Source organism: Moschus berezovskii, chromosome 24 (genome assembly GCF_049115385.1).
Source record: "Moschus berezovskii isolate FMDL1 chromosome 24, NW_MosBer_1.0, whole genome shotgun sequence".
NCBI classification, from domain to species: Eukaryota; Metazoa; Chordata; class Mammalia; order Artiodactyla; family Moschidae; genus Moschus; species Moschus berezovskii.
Window position 1 is genome coordinate 41,858,292 of NC_142483.1, and position 13,691 is coordinate 41,871,982.

At 40.6% G+C, this 13,691-nt stretch overlaps 1 protein-coding gene across 1 annotated transcript in view; it reads left to right on the forward strand.

Moving 5' to 3' along the window:
• GRM7 (glutamate metabotropic receptor 7) overlaps positions 1–13,691 on the forward strand; it is a 909,324-nt gene that overhangs the window by 59,593 nt on the left and 836,040 nt on the right. The gene's annotated exons all lie outside the window — the stretch shown is intronic.

Here is a 13,691-nt window from a genome sequence, read left to right on the forward strand (position 1 = left end):
AGGAATACTGAAGTGGGTTGCCATCTTCCTCCAGGGGATCTTCCCAACCCAGAGATCGAACCGAGGGCTCCTGCCTTGCAGGCAGATTCTTTACCATCTGAGCCAGCAGAGAAGCCATATATTATATGTATATAATATGTGTATATCAAGTACATTATATATATAACATATTTAACATATATAATATATATATAACATATATGAATACACACACATATGTAATGGAATGTTAGTCATAAAAATGAGTGAAATTAATTGTCATGTGGGACAACATAGATGGACCTGGAGGGCATTTTGCTAAGTGAAGTCAGACAGAGAAAGAGAATACTGTGTAATACCACTTATATGTGGAATGTAAAAAATAAAACTAGCGAATACAACATAAAAGAAGCAGACTCACAGATGTAGAGAAGGACCCAGTGATTACCAGCGGGGTTGCAGGAGAGGGGCAGTGTAGGAGTAAGAGTGGAGGGGTGGGAGGAACACCCCACGGTTGGGAGAGAAGCTCAAGGATGTTTTCTGTAACACAGGGAATATAACCAATATTTTGTAATAACTGTAAGTGGAAAGTAGCCTTTAAAAATTGCATAAAAAGATGTTCTTATTTTTTTAAAAAGATACTTCTTCCCTGATAGAAGCTTTAGAAAAGTCTATGGAGGCAGATAATTTTAAAATTGCAGCATATAACTTCTGGATACTGGCTGACATTCTCATAGGAACCACCATGAAAATTAGTTTCAAAAGCATTCATCACCATAGCTTGAAGGATTCTATTCCTTCAGCATGTATTAGTCCATGCTGCATCCTTACTTTGACTTATCTGTGTGGTTCAGTTCTAGCCCCTAGGAACAAAGGCTGCTGAGAGGCAACTTGTTTGGCTTGGGAGCCTGCCCAATGTGAAAAGTTTGCAGGCAAAATCAGAAAGAGCAGCTGCAGGAGGAGAGATGTCGATAGATGACAGCTAATGATTCAGAAAACAGTTTGCATGAGAGCTTTCTGCTTAACAAGAGGCAGCATGGATGGTTTACTATCCACTGCCACACTGATTTCTATACCCCGAGTCCTCCTTCCACCAATACTTGTGTCCTGAGGGAATGCCCAGCCACCAGCTTCTACTTATCTGATCTTAGCATGATCTGCCATCCAGAAATTCAAAGAGCTTTCCTTTATTAACCCACATGGATCTACTTTATCCTGAGGCTCAGGATGCTAGTCCCATGCAAACTGATTTAATAACAAATGTTTAAATGCAAATCCAAGGTTATCTAGATAATATCCTTTGATGACTTATTGCACATGAGACACTGCACTGTGCACTTTATATGCCATATCTTATTTCATAACAGACCTCTGAAGTGGATGTTTAAGGTTCCTGCCAAGAGCTCCATGCACATGAAAAAAAGCAGAAAATATTGAAGTATTATTTATTATTAATGAGCTAACCTCTGAACCTCATTTTGGAATTCTAAATGGGGGTTTCCTTCTCTTTTTCTTGGGACAAGCCTAAGCTAATATGCCTTATCGTTTGAATCATAGGCTGAGCTTCTGGGACAGAACCATGTAACAGGTTTGTCACTTTCAAATGTGACAATTCTCATTGACCATAGATGTTCTGGTTATTGATCAATAATGTTAGCAATTCCTCTTCTAAGAATAGGATGGAGGGGGAAGTCACTGAATCTCCTGTTCCCTCCCAAACATGTGAAGACCAAAGCATGGTGGAAGGAGAAGCAAATCTGTTTATAATATGTTTTATTCTCCATTTTTCAGAGGTGCCCATGGTAGATTCAAAAGGCTGAGTAACTTGACCATGTCATGTAGCTCATACTTTTAACCTCTTTATCATACCACTTATCCTTCTCACCCATTTGCCTTTTACACCGATGTCCTGACAAACGGATCAGTGTACAGGACAGAAATAAACAACAGCAAATAAGCTGGAAATCCATTTCTGTTTCCATTAGCTAGGATAGCCACTTGCTTCTTTTAAGTGAGGTCCTCCACCTTTTTAGGGTACTGAGTAACTAAGGTTGTGCTTCCATTGCTTAGACAAGATTTCTCCAGCCATAATATGCCAAAGAGGCATATATTTAAGCCCTATGTATGTTTCTAGAGTTTAAATTCTAAATCAAGTAGGTTTCTGTTTTTCAATAAAGAATGAAACAGGATTTCACTTGTAAGTCTATCAACTTTTTTTCTCTTTCTAGCAACAAACAGAGGCAGTAGCTGAGTTGGTAGATGTGGTAGAGACAGTTGTACCCTTCAGAAAATCACAAATTTTAGGAATCATGGGGCTTCCCAGGTGGCTCAGTGGTAAAGAATCTGCCTGCCAATGCAGGAGGCACAAGAGACACTCATTCAATCCCTGGGTTTAGAAGAAACCCTGGAGAAGGAAATGGCACCCCCACTCCAATATTCTGGTCTGGGAAATCCCATGGACAGAGGAACCTGGCAGGCTACAGTCCAGTTCAGTTCAGTTCAGTCACTCAGTCGTGTCCGACTCTCTGCGACCCCATGAATCACAGCACGCCAGGCCTCCCTGTCCATCACCAACTCCTGGAGTTCACTCAAACTCATGTCCATCGAGTCGGTGATGCCATCCAGCCATCTCATTCTCTGTCGTTGCCTTCTCCTCCTGCCCCCAATCCCTCCAAACATCAGAGTCTTTTCCAGTGAGTCAACTCTCCACATGAGGTGGCCAAAGTATTTCAGTTTCAGCTTTAGCATCAGTCCTTCCAATGAACACCCAGGACTCATCTCCTTTACAATGGACTGGTTGGATCTCCTTGCAGTACAAGGGACTCTCAAGAGTCCTCCAGCACCACAGTTCAAAAGCATCAATTTTTCAGCATGCAGCTTTCTTTATAGTCCAATTCTCACATCCATACATGACCACTGGAAAAACCATAGCCTTGACTAGATGGACTTTTGTCAGCAAAGTAATGTCTCCACTTTTTAATATGCTATCTAGGTTGGTCGTAAATTTCCTTCCAAGGAGCAAGCGTCTTTTAATTTCATGGCTGCAATCAGCATCTGCAGTGATTTTGGAGCCCCCAAAAATAAAGTCTAACACCGTTTCCACTGTTTCCCCATCTATTTCCCATGAATTAATGGGACCAGATGCCATTATCTTAGTTTTCTGAATGTTGAGCTTCAAGACAGCTTTTTCACTCTCCTCTTTCACTTTCATCAAGAGGCTTTTGAGTTCCTCTTCACTTTCTGCCATAAGGGTGGTATCATCTGCATATCTGAGGTTATTGATATTTCTCCTGGCAATCTTGATTCCAGCTTTTGCTTCTTTCAGCCCAGCATTCCTCATGATGTACTCTGCATAGAAGTTAAATAAGCAGGGTGACGATATACAACCTTGACATACTCCATGCCAGACCACCTGACCTGCCTCTTGAGAAACCATGTACGCAGGTCAGGAAGCAACAGTTAGAACTGGACATGGAACAACAGACTGGTTCCAAATAGGCTACAGTTCATGGGGTCGCAAAAACTCAGATACAACTCTGCACACACATGCACACAGCACACAGCATGCGTGTAGCTCAGAACTTTAAAGATGCTCGGGGCTGGTGTGCAGGGATGACCCAGAGGGAGGATAAAGGGAGGAGGGATGTGAGAGGGGGGTTGAGGAAGGGGAACTCATGTACACCCGGGGCGGATTCATGTCAATGTATGGCAAAACCAACCAATAAAATATTGTAAAATAATTAGCCTCCAATAACAAAATGATAATAATTAAAAAAATAAAAAAAATAAAAATGAGACCACAGGAAGATTAACATGCTTGAAAGTATATTACAAATCAATATTGAAATAAAGCTTAACATACCGTTCATCTGGAAAGAAGCTCAGAACATGACTTTAATATTTAATATTCTGGTCTCAAAACAATGGAAGTGCTATTGAAATATGACATTTTGATTGCCATTGGAATGGTCAGATTTCAAACAGTAGTTCATTCAGTTCAGTTCAGTTCAGTTGCTCAGTCGTGTGCGACTCTTAGCGACCCCATGAATCACAGCACGCCAGGCCTCCCTGTCCATCACCAACGCCCGGAGTTCACTCAAACTCATGTCCATTGAGTCGGTGATGCCATCCAGCCATCTCATTCTCTGTCGTTGCCTTCTCCTCCTGCCCCCAATCCCTCCCAGCATCAGAGTCTTTTCCAGTGAGTCAACTCGTCACATGAGGTGACCAAAGTATTGGAGTTTCAGCTTTAGCATCAGTCCTTCCAATGAACACCCAGGATTGATCTCCTTTAGAATGGACTGGTTGGATCTCCTTGCAGTCCAAGGGACTCTCAAGAGACTTCTCCAGCACCACAGTTCAAAAGCATCAATTCTTCGGCGATCAGCTTTCTTCACAGTCCAACTCTCACATCTATACATTAGTTGTGCTCAAATGGGTAGGCTGTTGAATAATAAAGTGAAGATGAGAAGGGAGATTCGTATTCTAATCTTGTCTTGGCCAATGACATGTGGACTTTAAACCCATCACACAATCATTTACCACCTTGGTTTTCTCACCTGTAAATTGAAGAAATGATTGTAATTCTTTCTTTGATTGCTGCTGCTGCGTCACTTCAGTCGTGTCCGACTCTGTGTGACCCCATAGATGGAAGCCCACCAGGCTCCCCTATCCCTAGGATTCTCCAGGCAAGAACACTGGAGTGGGTTGCCATTTCCTTCTCCAATGTGTGAAAGTGAAAAGTGAAAGTGAAGTCGCTCAGTCGCATCCGACCCTTAGCTACCCCAGGGACTGCAGCCTACCAGGCTCCTCCATCCATGGGATTTCTTTGATTATAGATCTATAATTCTAGAAGCATAGATTTAATACAGTTCGAGGATTTATGCCTAAACTCTAGCAAGTAGAAAAAGTTTCTTTTATTTCTAAAATAGCTTTGATATTGCATTAACAGAGCAAATGAAATCATTTGAGGATTGTTCAAAGAATCACCAACTTAAAATTCAACTCCACTGTTGGTTTTTATTGTCTGTTTAACTTTTACTAGATCTATAAGTTTTATTTATTTTCCTTTGCACCTGGACTGGCAGGCTGAGTGGTTTGAGAAACACATCAACAGTTATTTTAGATATTTTATTATCAGAGCCAACTCTGTGATCTTTGCTCTTCCTATGAATTATTTATTTAATTTGATGTGTTTTTCCCCGGATTCATAGAATTTCCTTTTGTCATGATGTTTTTTTCATTTGTGGGACTGTAAACACAGCTGACTAAACCTCTCCAATGGCTGAATATATATCAGGTCTTTTTTGTGAAGGATGCTAGCTAACCTTCCTGTTCATAGGCCTACTACATTTTGAGTCATTTACTTTTTTCCTGCTCACCCCCAATAGTATCACTGTAGAGTAAATAAAATAAAAATAAGTACCACTTATTTAAACTGGATCAGAAAACTTGACCTTTCCCTACTTTTTAGATTTGCTCACTTTGTGGCAATGTGCACACCTATGTTCCTCTGAATCTCAATTCACCCTAGACATGGGAATTATTATGCCTACCATTCAACATGGTGAACGTAAAATAAATTCTACCCATCTGCTACCATATTATAGAAAAATAATTGGATTGAGTTTCATCAAATTTGGAGGCACATGTTTACAATGACTTGTTTGAAAATACTGATTACATGGGGTACAGTGTGACACTCTGAAGTCACTTTAAAGAGGTACACCAATACCTCCTAGAACATCAACCACTAAAATAAAGTGAGAAGCATTTTTAATTTCTCCTTTTGGAGAGACATGTTGTGATGTGAATGGTTCTTACCTTTTGGTGATTCATCAAAATATCCTGGGGAGCTTTTCATCATCTTAAAACCCAGTCTGTAATTTAAACCAATTAAATGTGAATTTCTTGAAGTTGGACTGAGGTACTGGTAAATTTTAAAGTTTGGAGAATGTGATGGTTAATTCATCTGTTAGCTTTACTGGATCATGGCATACACAGATATTTTGGTAAACATTATTTCTGGGTGGGTCCCTGAGGGTGTTCCCAGATGAGATTAGCATTTCAAATGGTACCTGGAGTAAAGCAGATTTCCCTCCACAGTGTAGGTGAATCTAATCTAATCTATTGGAAGCCTGAAAAAAATAAAATGTCAGAAGGAGAACTGGCTCTCTCCACCTGAGTGCTTGTGCCTATCTCCTGCCATTTGACTGTGACTCACACATTGGCCCTCCAGTTCTCAAAACTGTACCACTGGCTTTCCTAATTCTCCAGGATATATTTAATATACAAGTATATTTAATACTTAGCATATGTTTAATATCAATTACATATGTTAAAGCAATTATATATATATACATATCAGTTCAGTTCAGTTCAATTGCTCAGTCATGTCTGACTCTTTGCAACCCCTTGAACTGCAGCACTCCAGGCCTCCCTGTCCATCACCAACTCCCGGAGTTCACTCAAACTCATGTCCATTGAGACGGTGATGCCATCCAACCTTCTCATCCTCTGTCATCCCGTTTTCCTCCTGCCCCCAATCCCTCCTAGCATCAGGGTCTTTTCAGATGAGTCAGCTCTTCGCATGAGGTGGCCAAAGTATTGGAGTTTCAGCTTCAACATCAGTCCTTCCAATGAACACCCAGGACTGATCTTCTTTAGGATGGACTGGTTGGATCTCCTTGCAGTCCAAGGGACTCTCAAGAGTCTTCTCCAACACCATAGTTCAAAAGCATCAATTCTTCTGTGCTCAGATTTCTTTGTAGTCCAACTTTCACATCCATTCATGACTACTGGGAAAACCATAGCCTTGACTAGACAGACCTTTGTTGACCAAGTGATATCTCTGCTTTTTAATATGCTGTCTAGCTTGGTCATAACTTTCCTTCCAAGAAGTAAGCGTCTTTTAATTTCATGGCTTCAGTCACCATCTGCACTGATTTTGGAGCCCCCAAAAATAAAGTCTGACACTGTTTCCACTGTTTCCCCATCTATTTCCCATGAAGTGATGGGACTGGATGCCATGATCTTAGTTTTCTGAATGTTGAGCTTCAAGCCAACTTTTTCACTCTCTTCTTTCACTTTCATCAAGAGGCTCTTTAGTTCTTCACTTTCTGCCATAAGGGTGGTGTCTCTTGCATATCTGAGGTTATTGATATTTCTTCCAGCAATCTTGATTCCAGATTGTGCTTCTTCCAGCCCAGCGTTTCTCATGATGTACTCTGCATATAAGTTAAATAAGCAGGGTGTCAATATACAGCCTTGACATACTCCTTTTTCCTATTTGGAACTAGTCCGTTGTTCCATGTCCAGTTCTAACTGTTGCTTCCTGACCTGCATACAGGTTTCTCAAGAGGCAGGTCAGGTGGTCTGGTATTCCCATCTCTTTCAGAATTTTCCACAGTTTATTGTGATCCACACAGTCAAAGGCTTTGGCATAGTCAATAAAGTGGAAGTAGATGTTTTTCTGGAACTCTCTTGCTTTTTCAATGATCCAGCGGATGTTGGCACTTTGATCTCTGGTTCCTCTGCCTTTTCTAAAACCAGCTTGAACATCTAGAAGTTCACGGTTCACGTAATTGTTGAAGCCTGGCTTGGAGAATTTTGAGCATGACTTTACTAGCGTGTGACATGAGTGTAATTGTGAGGTAGTTTTAGTATTCTTTGGTATTGCCTTTCTTTGGGATTGGAATGAAAACGGACCTTTTCTAGTCCTGTGGCCACTGCTGACTTTTCCAAATTTGCTGGCATATTGAGTTCAGCCATAAAAAGGAATGCCTTTGAGTCAGTTCTAATGAGATGGATGAACCTAGAACCTATTATACAGAATGAAGTAAGTCAGAAAGAGAAAGATACATGTCATATTCTAACACATATATATAATCTAGAAAAATGGTACTGAAGAATTTACTTACAGGGCAGCAATGGAGAAACAGATATAGAGAATAGACTTATGGACACGGGGAGAGGGGAGGAGAGGGCAAGATGTATGGAAAGAGTAACATGGAAACTTACATTATCATATGTAAAATAGATAACCAATGGGAATTTTCTGTATGGCCAAGAAACTCTGTATCAACCTAGAGGGGTGGGACGGGAAGGGGGATCAGAGGGAGGTTCAAAAAGAAGAGGATATATGTACACCTATGGCTGATTTTATTAAGGTTTGACAGAAAACAACAAAATTCTGTAAAGCAATTATCCTTCAATAAAAAACAAATAAATTAAAAAAAATCTACACTCAGACCTTTACATTCACAACTGTATTGATTGTTTCTGTTTCATTTGTTTGGCTCTCTTGTTTTAACCCTGTTGATAGGTAGGAAGATAGAGAGATAGACATTTAATACATCTTTCATTGATATCATTGCCTCACACCTCTGTCTCTTCTAAATATTTTTGCAGTTTTGATGTTAACTGGTTGTTTTGCCAAAATGTCAGTTCAATTTTCCTCTGATAGTTGCTCAATACTGCCCCCCTCCTCAGGTACTGAAAAATGAAATTCTGACTTGGTAACATTTGTCAACATAGATAAGATTAAGACCCACAGTTTTCTAATGAAAACTTACTATTTGGGGCTTGTTTCACAAAAATATCATAACATTATTTGCAGTCAAGTTGCATTGATGTTTCATATATGCAACACAGCATATGAGTAAACCAAATCTGTGAAATGATTTAAATATGAAAATTATTATGTAAATGATAAAATTATTTATTATTAAATATAATTAGTAGTTGTCAAGCAGATCTTTTTCTGCCAGTCAAAGTGCCACATACCTTTCAAAGTGAATGCTTGCAATTAAAAGTATTTAGAGAGGGGAAAAAATGAATTCTTCTCAACATTTGCATCATAACCCAGATACTGCCAGGCAAACAACTTGATAGAATCAATGGAAGCTTAGTTAAACAGGTGATAATCTTCTCTTACCCTCCAATTTATCACTAACTGGCTTTTCCATAGATTGCAGTCATTGAAAGTTTGTAATTGTAGCTTTCTGCTATATTTGCCATTAGAAAATTCCCTTTTAAATGGAGCAGGCTGTGCTAATAAGTGGTGGGTTTGTCACAAACTTGTTTATCATTCACAGTGATTAGGTTCTCTTTATTTGAACTGGTATATAAACTGCTAGTTATTGTATTTTTTAATCATTTTTTTTCTCTCTTTTTCCTGTTAGTGTAACTGAAAGTGAGGTCCAGCTGCTCCTCACTCAAAAACCAATGAAAAGACAAGTTTTGTGGAATGGAAAGTTTGCTTTATTTTAGGTGCCAACAACCTGTGGGGAGGAGAAGACAATGGCAACCCACTCCAGTACTCTTGCCTAGAAAATCCCATGGATGGAGGAGCCTGGTAGGCTGCAGTCCATGGGGTCGCACAGAGTCGGACACAACTGGAGCGACTTAGCAGCAGCAGCAGCAACCTGTGGGGAAGGTATCTGCCTGTCCACGGTCAACTCCCCCCCACAAGAGTCAAAGGCAAGCGCTGCTATAGGTTGAGGGAGGGGCTCCATCAGAAACAGCACAGTCAGTTCTGACAGCCGTCTTGAAATCGGTCATCAGTGGTCTGACCAGCATCATTTGATTGTTGTACAGTTAGGCTTCAGTCCCAGGGTCACTTTGTTCCTGTTTCTTTGAGGCCAGTTTTTAGAACTGTGGCAGCTTCCCTCACGGCTACAGTCTGGTCATCATATAGGTAACTTCTCAACCTGGTGGGAGTTTCCAACAGCTCACAGAATATGGCTCAGAATATTACCTACAGCCACTGAGGAGTAACTAAAGGCCCTTGATTTTGCTTACTGCCTAAACTATTATTATTTTGTCCAGTTTCTTTTTTTCCTTGCTTCTGCGTTTTTCTCATTTTCTCACTTCTCTGATTAAACTCATTCTTTGGCTAAGGTTTTTCCAGACAAAAGGCAAGTGGAGGACTTGGGGGGTGGGAAGGACTATAGGGTCCTGCTCCGTTTCATTAAGAGCCTCGTTTAGGCGTGTGGTTAATGTCTGCACACTCAGGCTCTGGGGGAAAGGGAGAGTCTCACAGCACACCCACTGCCGGCTTGGAAAGCCAAGAAACCCTGAAGAGGGGTGGCGGTATCTGCAGCTCTCTCAGCCTGTTCTGTTCAGTGTGATATTGCTGTTACAGCGCATGCTGAGCTGTCAATAAAGAGAGTCGGAGCATTCTGTGTAGTCGAGGGGCGTGTGGGGAAAGGAGTCATTCCAGTTACATAAAGGTGGTGCATCTGGTTGGCACACGGGCCCATTTTATCTAATCAGGCACAGAGCCTCTGTCCTCTTTCCTTGTCCCCATTATTCATCTGTTTCAGTCTCTCTGCCTCCCGACTGCCTCCCCCTGCTTCCCAGCTGCTCATTTCTGTAGTTACTTTGGAGTGACTACCAGAGCCAGCACTGAGATGCAGGGCCTGATCTCTGTAAAAGTGGAGCAGTCTTTCATGAACAGCACAGAACAAAAGGAGAATCAGGAAACCAGTGACAGGGGATATAGCTAAAATTGAATAATTATAGCTTGGTACCCTGTTTCTAAAGATGATACAGTCTACTTCCTGCTATATTATCACCCAGTAAGTTTTTTTTTCCCCCCAGAGAAGACATAATGCATTTATGTCAATCTATTCATGCTTGAGACTCACAGTGCATGTTGACTATAAGTATGAGATAAGTCTTGGTGAGGATGTAGATGGGGGTATTTGGCTTCAATAAGTTGGCTGGGACAGGAAATGGACCCTACATCTGGTCCTGTTTACAACAAGTGGCTTGTTAAAATGTTCATCTATATACGAAGAAAAATTAATCAGCATATGTCGCCACAGGGAGGATGGGAAGTGTTGATCACACACATTGCTCAGGAGCTGTCAGAGAGATTTCAGGGCTGGTGGAGGCTCAACAAGCCCTAGGTCTTAGTAGCATCCAATGGGAGCAAGTCTATCCCCTACAGACCACCCACTCCTCCCCTTCTGAAAGGCAGTCTCCTACAAATGTGGTGTCTGGAGTGATCCTCTAGTTTTCCCTAGTCCACATGGGGCTGTGGAATGAAATAAAACTAATGTGCAGGCAAACAAAGGGTAGTGAAAATGACATGAGCTCTGAAATGCTCTCTCTGGAGGAAGATAGAACTGCATTCAAATCCCAACCCTATCATTTTCTGAGTTATGTAAACTGAACAAGTTCCTGAAATTCTCTGAACTGCAGTTGCCTCGTCTGTGAGGTGGAAACCAGGTCAGTCCTTACTGGGTTGTTGTATGTATTATGAATAACATATGTAAAAGGCCTAGCACGGAACTGACATAAAACAGACAAAGTGGTGATTATTACTGTAACTCAGGAATACTACTCTGCCCAATGTAGACAGTCCTAAACTGAAAAAACATATAATAAAATCTTATTCAGAAGAACTTGTAAGTAGGCAAGCGTTCAGTGAATTGGTGGCTATATCCTGTGGCCAGGTCTCCGTGTATCAATTCATATCCACGGTGATTCTCAACATGTAGTGGAAGCAATGCATTTCCACCTGATGTCATCATAAGAACTAAACCTTTGTATCTCTTTGGTTTTTAAGTGTTGATTTTTTCAACCTTAATAATGCATTAGAGTACTTCTGAGTTTAGCTCTTGCTAAATTATACACACTTTCATTTTATACCTGAAATACATGGTTCTCTCAGTGCACGTAGCGGGAAGGAAAGCAATGTGTTCTAGACTGACTGACTCTGACTTGCTGGAGTTCTGGTACATGGACTCAGTGGTGAAGTCAGTAAAGCTAATGAGTGTTCATTTCTAAATGAACTAGAATTAGGTCAAGATACTCATTTCCAATCACATATACTTTTTCTGATGATCTTTTATTGTTGCAGCATAAAGATACTGCTTTCCCTTTGTTTTTAAGAACATGTTGGTTGGATTGTTCCAACTAAAAACTAAGACATCGTGAAATAAATCACTTTCACATATTACAGTTTGTACTTGGGACATCACAGCTAACGTGTTCTCAGAAACAAAGGTAAAGCAGTTTCTTTACAGTCGGTCATTTCTCTCACCCTCAGGAGTAGCCTCAAATGCTTGCTCCCAGCAGTTACTAGGATGCCCTATATTTCCCCACCATCATTACCTTCATCATCACATCATCACATTCATTATAATAATCACCCCATCAATTCAGCACCTAGAATGAGCCAGTCTTCTTATCCATTTACAATTGTCACTGCTTTTATATACACACGTACGTATATTAGTTCAGTTTGCTGGCTCTTGTTCCCCTCAAGCTGATGTCAGACTGCTTATTCATTAGGTGAAAATGGTATTAACCCTTTAAATGAGGAAGGGCAAAAGAATATCATACTGAGTGTCCATTTTGAATGATTGGTAGTGGCTGCCAGAGTACTGAATTAAGAAGACATTTTAAGGCTCCATCCACTCTGTCCAGGCTTTGTAGGAAAAAAATGCCATGACTGATTCATGGTGTCTGCCTTGGGTGAAAGAAGACAGAATAGAAATAGAATGAGTTACATGCAGGACTTAAGGGATGGTGATCCTCAAGCTCAGTTTCCTTGTTTTTTATAAGCTACTTAGAGACACGAATAATGTTTCAACTTTCCGTCATATTGCCGCAGTGTTCATTTCCAAATCATTTATTTATTTCTTCACTCATCCACTTATTCCTGCTGAGTCCTCCTTGACTCAGAAACTTCACACACTCTGTTCCCTTATGCTGAGCCTCATATACTCCAAAAAGCTTCTGCAGGGAGGCCTTTTCCTGTTTATCCTAAGAAATTGCCCTAGATTAGTATATGCTGCTATTGCAGCAGTGTTCTCCTTTATGCTATAGAACTTGTATGAATTTGTAATTGTTTGTTAGAATGTTTACTTGTGAGTTTACTGTTTCCCTAACTGAACTGTAAATTTTGTGAGCTCAAGAACCATATCTCTCTTTCTGACAAGCCATCTTATACCCAGCACATACATCTAGGAGAGAGTAAACATTTAATATATATTTGTTCAAACAGCAGGGCTTCCCTGATAGCTCAGTTAGTAAAGAATCTGCCTGCAATGCAGGAGACCATGGTTCGATTACTAGGTGGGGAATATCCACTGGAGGAGGGATAAGCTATCCACTCCAGTATTCTTGGGCTTCCCTTGTGGCTCAGCTGGTAAAGAATCTGCCCACAATGTTGGAGACCTGGGTTCGATCCCTGGGTTGGGAAGATCCCTTGGAGAAGGGAAAGGCTACCTATTGCAATATTCTGGCCTGGAGAATTCCATGGACTATATAGTCCATGGGGTCACAAACAGTCGGACACAACTGAGCGACATTCACTTTCACTTTGTTGAAACAGCAAATCTACTAAACTTTGGAGATTCAAACTTAATAAAGCATGTATCCTGGTTTCACAGAACTCATATCCTAGTGAAGGAGAAAGTTGATTAAATAAATGATTATGATGCAATGTGAAAAAAAACAGAAATACAAATATAAGGAAATTTTACTGCCTGGATCAGGGGACAGCTGTTGGGGAAGCATTTCAGAAAAGATGTTAAGATTGAAAAGGAAGAAGATGTAAACACAGACTTTTAAGGAGAATCAAACACTGCAGCTTGTGCTATTTGAATCTGATATTTTCCATCATTAAAGTTTTGGAGAAGGGCACGGCAACCCACTCCAGTATTCTTGCCTGGAGAATCCCATGGACAGAGGAGCCT